Here is a 6,678-nt window from a genome sequence, read left to right on the forward strand (position 1 = left end):
ATGTTGCACTCTTTTGAGGTGGAAGTCAACAACAAGAAGTTGGCTTGTTGGGTTGAGGAGAACCAGGTGAAGGCAAATGGGGGAGAGGGAGATGAGGTTCTGGAGGAATATGGATAGAGTGTCCTCACCCACAATCCAGATCACGAACATGCCATCAGTGAATCTGAAACAGGTGGGGGGTTTGGTATACTGGATTGTTAGGAAGGATTCGTGTAGATGGTCCGTGAATAGGTTGGCATAGGATGGTGCCATTTGGGTGCCCATTGCTGCACCATAGATTTGTATGTAGGTGGTGCCTTCAGAGGTGAAGTAATTGTGGGTGAGGATATAGTTGCTCATGGTGACCCAGAAGGAGGTTGTAGGTTTGTAATCAATCAGGCTTTGGGAAAGGTAGTGTTGCATAGCAGCTAGACCATATACATTTGGGATCTTAGTGTAAAGGAGGGGGCATCAACTGTGATGAGCAAGGTGCCATATGATCAAGAGCAGGAACTGTGGAGAGTCAGTGGAGGAAATAGTTGGCGCCTTTTATACAGCACAGTAGGTTACTGGTGATAGGCTGACGATGTTGGCCTACGAGAGCAGAGATTCTCTCGGTGGGGGCACAGTAACTGGCCACTATGGGGCATCCTGGGTGGTTGGGTTTGTTGTTTGTTGTTCTTGAGGTCTTCAGTCCTGAGACTGGTTTGATGCAGCTCCCCATGCTACTCTATCCTGTGCAAGCTTCTTCATCTCCCAGTATGTACTGCATTCTACATCCTTCTAATCTGCTTAGTGTATTCATCTCTTGGTCTCCCTCTACTATTTTTACCCTCCATGCTGCCCTCCAATACTAAATTGGTGATCCCTTGATACCTCAGAACATGTCCTACCAACCGATCCCTTCTTCTAATCAAGTTGTGCCACAAACTCCTCTTTTCCCCAATCCTATTCAATACCTCCTCATTAGTTGTGTGATCTACCCATCTAATCTTCAGCATTCTTCTGTAGCACCACATTTCAAAAGCTTCTATTCTCTTCTTGTCCAAACTATTTATTGTCCATGTTTCACTTCCATATAAATACTCCATATAAATACTTTCAGAAACGACTTCCTGACACTTATATCAATATTTGACGTTAACAAATTTCTCTTCTTCAGAAATGCTTTCCTTGCCATTGCCAGTCTACATTTTATATCCTCTCTACTTCGACCATCATCAGTTATTTTGCTCCCCAAATAGCAAAACTCATTTACCACTTTAAGTGTCTCATTTCCAAATCTAATTCCCTCAGCATCACCCGACTTAATTCGACTACATTCCATTATCCTCGTTTTGATTTTGTTAATGTTCATCTTATATCCTCCCTTCAAGACACTGTCCATTCCGTTCAACTGCTCTTCCAAGTCCATTGCCGTATCTGACAGAATTACAATGTCATCGGCGAACATTAAAGTTTTTATTTCTTCTCCATGGATTTTAATACCTAATCCAAATTTTTCTTTTGTTTCCTTTACTACTTGCTCAATATACAGATTGAATAACATCGGGGAGAGGCTACAACCCTGTCTCACTCCCTTCCCAACCACTGCTTCCCTTTCATGTCCCTTGACTCTTTATAACTGCCATCTGGTTTCTGTACAAATTGTAAATAGCCTTTCGCTCCCTGTATTTTATCCCTGCCACCTTCAGAATTTGAAAGAGAGTATTCCAGTCAACATTGTCAAAAGCTTTCTCCAAGTCTACAAATGCTAGAAACATAGGTTTGCCTTTCCTTGATCTATTTTCTAAGATAAGTCGTAGAGTCAGTATTGCCTCACTTGTTCCAACGTTTCTACGGAATCCAAACTGATCTTCCCCAAGGTCAGCTTCTACCAGTTTTCCCATTTGTCTGTAAAGAATTCGCGTTAGTATTTTGCAGCTGTGATTTATTAAACTGATAGTTCGGCAATTTTCACATCTGTCAACACCTGCTTTCTTTGGGATTAGAGTTATTATATTCTTCTTGAAGTCTGAGGGTATTTCACCTGTCTCATACATTTTGTTACCAGATGGTAGAGTTTTGTTAGGATTGGCTCTCCCAAGACCGTCAGTAGTTCTAATGGAATGTTGTCTACTCCCGGGGCCTTGTTTCGACTTAGGTCTTTCAGTGCTCTGTCAAACTCTTCACGGAGTATCATATCTCCCATTTCATCTTCATCTACATCCTCTTCCCTTTCTATAACATTGCCCTCAAGTACATCACCCTTGTATAGTCCCTCTATATACTCCTTCCACCTTTCTGCTTTCCCTTCTTTGCTTGGAACTGGGTTTCCATCTGTGCCTTTTGATATTCATACAAGTGGTTCTCTTTCCTCCAAAGGTCTCTTTTGTTTCCTTTACTACTTGCTCAATATACAGATTGAATAACATCGGGGAGAGGCTACAACGCTGTCTTACTCCCTTCCCAATCATTGCTTCCCTTTCATGTCCCTCGACTCTTATAACTGACATCTGGTTTCTGTACAAATTGTAAATAGCCTTTCACTCCATGTATTTTACCCCTGACACCTTCAGAGTTTGAAAGAGTATTCCAGTCAACATTGTCAAAAGCTTTCTCCAAGTCTACAAATGCTAGAAACGTAGGTTTGCCTTTTCTTAATCTATTTTCTAAGATAAGTCGTAGAGTCAGTATTGCCTCACATGTTCCAACGTTTCTACGGAATCCAAACTGATCTTCCCCGAGGTCGGCTTCTACCAGTTTTTCCATTCGTCTGTAAAGAATTCGCATTAGTATTTTGCAGCTGTGACTATTAAACTGATAGTTTCTTTAATTTTCCTGTAGGCAGTATCTATCTTACCCTTAGTGAGATGAGCCTCTACATCCTTACATTTGTCCTCTAGCCATGCCTGCTTAGCCATTTTGCACTTCCTGTCAATCTCATTTTTGAGACGTTTGTATTCCTTTTTGCCTGCTTCATTTACTGCATTCTTATATTTTCTCCTTTCATCAATTAAATTCAATATTTCTTCTGTCACCTGAGGATTTCTACTAGCCCTCGTCTTTTTACCTACTTGATCCTCTGCTGCCTTCACAGCTTAATTCCTCAAAGCTACCCATTCTTCTTCTACTGTATTTCTTTCCCCCATTCCTGTCAATTGTTCCCTTATGCTCTCCCTGAAACTCTGTACAACCTCTGATTTAGCCAGTTTATCCAGGTCCCATCTCCTTAAATTCCCACCTTTTTGCAGTTTCTTCAGTTTTAATCTACAGTTCATAACCAATAGATTGTGGTCAGAGTCCACATCTGCCCCTGGAAATGTCTTACAATTTAAAACCTGGTTCCTAAATCTCTGTCTTACCATTATATAATCTATCTGAAACCTGTCAGTATCTCCAGGCTTCTTCCATGTATACAACCTTCTTTTATGATTCTTGAACCAAGTGTTAGCTACAATTAAGTTATGCTCTGTGCAAAATTCTACCAGGCGGCTTCCTCGTTCATTTCTTACTCCCGATCCACATCCACCTACTATGTTTCCTTCTCTTCCTTTTCCTACTATTGAATTCCAGTCACCCATGACTATTAAATTCTCATCTCTCTTCACTATCTGAATAGTTTCTTTTATCTCATCATACATTTCTTCAATTTCTTTGTCATCTGCAGAGCTAGTTCACGTATAGACTTGTACTACTGTCATAGGCATGGGCTTTGTGTCTATCTTGGCCACAATAATGCGTTCACTATGCTGTTTGTAGTAGCTTACTTGAACTCCTATTTTTTTATTCATTATTAAACCTACTTCTGCATTAGCCCTATTTGATTTTGTATTTATAACCCTGTATTCACCTGACCAAAAGTCTTTTTCCTCCTGCCACCAAACTTTGCTAATTCCCACTATGTCTAACTTTAACCTATCCATTTCTCTTTTTAAATTTTCTAATCTACCTGCCCAATTAAGGGCTCTGACATCCACACTCCGATCCGTAGAATGCCAGTTTTCTTTCTGCTGATAACAACGTCCTCTTGAGTAGTCCCCGCATGGAGATCCGAATGGGGAACTATTTTACCTCCAGAATATTTTACCCAAGAGGACGCCATCATCATTTATCCATGCAGTAAAGCTGCATGCCCTCGGAAAAAATTACGGCCGTAGTGTCCCCTTGCTTTCAGTCGTTCGCAGTACCAGCACAGCAAGGCCGTTTTGGTTAGTGTTACAAGGCCAGATCAGTCAATCATCCAGACTGTTGCGCCTGCAACTACTGAAAAGGCCACTGCCCTTCTTCAGGAACCATACGTTTGTCTGGCCTCTCAACAGATACTCCTCCGTTGTGGTTGCATCTACGGTACGGCTATCTGTATCGCTGAGGCACGCAAGCCTCCCCACCAACGGCAAGGTCTAGGGTTCATGAGGGGGGGGGGGGGGGGGGGGTTGGGTTTATGAACTTTAATAAGATGTGGAAGGTAGGATCAGTTTTTAGGTGGCAGATTAAAAGTTCTTTCTGTGGATGTAAGGTTAGCTTCCATGTTGAGTGATTTGGAGAATGACGATGAGGCAAGTCTTGATGTTAGGAACTTTTGAAATGTTAATAGGGGTTGATTTGTGGACAGTGTGGGTGGATCACCCATTCCATACCAAGAAGTCACTTCCATACAGTCCAACCATGTGTGACCATCACACGTGTGGTAATGAGCAGTCCCTGTCCAAATATAACAAAGTTCTCACTGTGGCCTTCACAGAACAAAATTACCCTCACAACCTTCTCCAGAAAAAGTGCGCCGTATCTCTGCAATCACCCACCACCTCCCAGTGCCACACTGTCTGGCCACAATGGAACAGTCTCTTCATGACCCAGTACCATGCAGGACTGGAGCAACTGAACCACGTTCTCCGTTAGGCTTCTGATCATCTCTTGTCATGCACTGAAATGAGGAGTATCCTACCAAATATCCCTACCACCACTCCCACAGTGGTACTCTGTCACCTGCTGAACCTAAGGAATATTTCTGTCTGTCCCTACTCCATCCCTGCTTCGAGCCCCATGCCTTGTGGCTCATATCCCCGTAATAGTCTTAGATGCAAGACCTGTCCCATAAATCCTCCCACCACCAGCGCCCACTCCAGTCCAGTCACAAGCTTCACCTAGTCCATCAAAGACAACCAATTGAAAACAGGGCTATCTGTGAAATTTTTCATGTGATCTACAAGCTAAGCTGCAACCACTGTGCTGTGTGTGCTTGACAGCAAACAAGCTGTCTCTCCGCAGGAATGGCCACCGACAAACTGAGGCCAAGAGACAGTTGGACCATCCAGTTGCTGAGAATGCTGGCCACCAAAAAGTTCTGCACTTCAGTGAGTACTTCACAGGCTATACCACCTGGATCCTATCTACCAACATCAGCTTTTCTGAACTGTACTGGTGGGAATTCTTCCTGCAATATACCCTACATTCCAGTAACCCTTAGACATCAGCCATCATTAGTACCTGTCCTTCAACCACCTATTCCCTTCCCTACTTCCACTCGAACACTTTATAGCCTTCTGTTCCACCAGTGCACCAACTAGTCTCTCCCCCCCCCCTCCCCCCCCCCCTCTACTTCTCTCTTTTTTCCCCTCCTCTACTTCTCTTCTTATCTACCCTCCCCCCTCCCCTTCTAACCTCCCAACTGAACCTAACTGCCCTACCATGTCCCCATCATGTTCCTGCATGCTCCCACAAACAGCACGTTACCATCCCTCATCCCCCACACCTATCCTACTATCCTTCCCCCTCCCCATTCCAACCACTTCCTTACTCCCACTACCCAGATTGCTTCTCCCATCATGTACGGTTGCTCACATTCTAGCCTGTGTGGCTGGAGACAGTGGTCATGTGTGTGTGTGAGTTGTGGTTGCATGAATGTTTGTGTGTTGTCTACTTAAGAAAAAGGGCTTTTTGCTGAAAGCTCACATGTTTAGCCGAATTCTTTGTATGCCTGTCTGCAACTCGACATCTCCTCTGTACCATGAGTAGCATTACTGTCATTATTTCATCCTGAATAATCCATTGTTTGATTTAACTACGTAATTAGTTAGTTTCATGTTCATAGATCATTTTAATGATTATTTTATCAACATTAATGAACACTTTATTTATTTAATTATTTACCTGTACTCAGGCAACTACACTATGTATATATATATATATATATATATATATATATATATATATATATATATATATATATATATATATATATATATGCTGCCAGTTTTTAAAAATAAAGTCGTCTATGGATTAGATCAGGGGTCTACAAACATTTTAGTCTGCAGGCCACATTGATTCCTCCACAAAGCCATAAGGGCCAAGATCTACCTAGTGGGATTAAAGAACCCAGCACTCCATGATCACCGTAATGTAAGACTAAAGGAAAGATGAAATCACAAAAATATAAGGTTGTGGGAATAGCTAGCACTGAAATGAACTATGATTTTTATTTAATTACATAATTTTGATTGGTGGACGTGCCTGACCGAATTTCAGGCATATTTTATTCTGGCGAATTTCACCGACAAAAAAGTATGTCACTGCACATTCTTCATGAAAGCGTACTGCAAAGTTAATGAAATATCAAAATCATTGTTAGCAACACTATTACTACAAGACGTAGCAGAGGTAGAGTATGTCAAAGCATTGTTATTTCAAGCAGCGCAACAATAAGTTTAGTTATGTAGT

This window comes from Schistocerca serialis, chromosome 1 (genome assembly GCF_023864345.2).
Source record: "Schistocerca serialis cubense isolate TAMUIC-IGC-003099 chromosome 1, iqSchSeri2.2, whole genome shotgun sequence".
In the NCBI taxonomy this organism is placed as follows: domain Eukaryota; kingdom Metazoa; phylum Arthropoda; class Insecta; order Orthoptera; family Acrididae; genus Schistocerca; species Schistocerca serialis.